This window comes from Lolium rigidum, chromosome 5 (assembly GCF_022539505.1).
Source record: "Lolium rigidum isolate FL_2022 chromosome 5, APGP_CSIRO_Lrig_0.1, whole genome shotgun sequence".
Lineage (NCBI taxonomy): Eukaryota > Viridiplantae > Streptophyta > Magnoliopsida > Poales > Poaceae > Lolium > Lolium rigidum.
The window spans coordinates 166,788,644-166,790,302 of record NC_061512.1 but is presented as its reverse complement, the minus strand read 5'-3'; positions in this window follow the sequence as shown (position 1 = coordinate 166,790,302).

Sequence of the window (1,659 nt, the reverse complement as noted above, 5' to 3'; positions counted from 1 at the left end):
TCTAGTATCAACCTTCTATTAGAGACTTCACTTGGCACAACAATGCAATAAAATAAAGATAAGGAGAGGTTGCTACAGTAGTAACAACTTCCAAGACAAAACAAAACAGTAGCAAAATAAACACATGGGTTATCTCCCAAGAAGTGCTTTCTTTATAGCCATTAAGATGGGCTCAGCAATTTTAATGATGCACTCGCAAGAAGTAGTAGTTGAAGCAAAAAAGAGCATCAAAAAGCAAATTCAAAACACATTTAAGCCTAACCCACTTCCTATGAAAAGGAATCTTGTAAATAAACAAATTCATGAAGAACAAAGTGACAAGCATAGGAAGATAAAACACGAGTAACTTCAAGATTTTCAACATAAAGAGGGGAAACTTAATATTATTAAGATGCATATAACTATGTTTCCCTCTCTCATAATAATATCCAGTAGCATCATGAGCAAACTCAACAATATAACTATCACATAAAGCATTCTTATCATGAGTCTCATGCATAAAATAATTACTACTCCCAACATAAGCATAGTCATTACTACTAATTGTAGTGGGAGCAAATTCAACAAAGTTGCTATCATTATTATTCTCATCAAGTGTAGGAGGCATAGTATAATCATAATAAAATTTATCCTCCATAGTAGGCGGCACCAAAAGACCACTATCATTATAATCATCATAAATAGGAGGCAAAGTATCATCAAAGAAAATTTTCTCTTCCATGCTTGGGGGACTAAAAATATCATGCTCATCAAAACCAGCTTCCCCAAGCTTAGAATTTTCCATATCATTAGCAACAATGGTGTTCAAAGCGTTCATACCAATATCATTGCTACTAGCATGCGAATAAGATTACATAGGTTTTAAATTTTCGCATCAAACAATCCATGTCTTAACTCAGGAAATAGATTAAAAAGCTCCATGTTGCTTTCTGATACGTCTCCGACGTATCGATAATTTCTTATGTTCCATGCCACATTATTGATGTTATCTACATGTTTTATGCACACTTTATGTCATATTCGTGCATTTTCTGGAACTAACCTATTAACAAGATGCCGAAGTGCCGCTTGTCGTTTTCTGCTGTTTTGGTTTCAGAAATCCTAGTAAGGAAATATTCTCGGAATTGGACGAAATCAAAGCCCAGGGGCCTATTTTCTCACGAAGCTTCCAGAAGTCCGAAGGAGAGACGAAGAGGGGCCACAGGGGAGCCAAACCATAGGGCGGCGCGGCCCCCCCCTTGGCCGCGCCGGCCTGTGGTGTGGGGCCCCCGTGCCGCCTCTTGACCTGCCCTTCCGCCTATAAAAAGCCCCCGTGACGAAACCCCCGATACCGAGAGCCACGATACGGAAAACCTTCCGGAGACGCCGCCGCCGCCGATCCCATCTCGGGGGATCCAGAGATCGCCTCCGCACCCCTGCCGGAGATGGGAATCATCTCCCGGAGGACTCTACGCCGCCATGGTCGCCTCCGGAGTGATGTGTGAGTAGTCTACCCCTGGACTATGGGTCCATAGCGGTAGCTAGATGGTTGTCTTCTCCCCATTGTGCTATCATTGTCGGATCTTGTGAGCTGCCTAACATGATCAAGATCATCTATCCGTAATTCTATATGTTGCGTTTGTTGGGATCCGATGAATAGAGAATACTTGTTATGTTGAT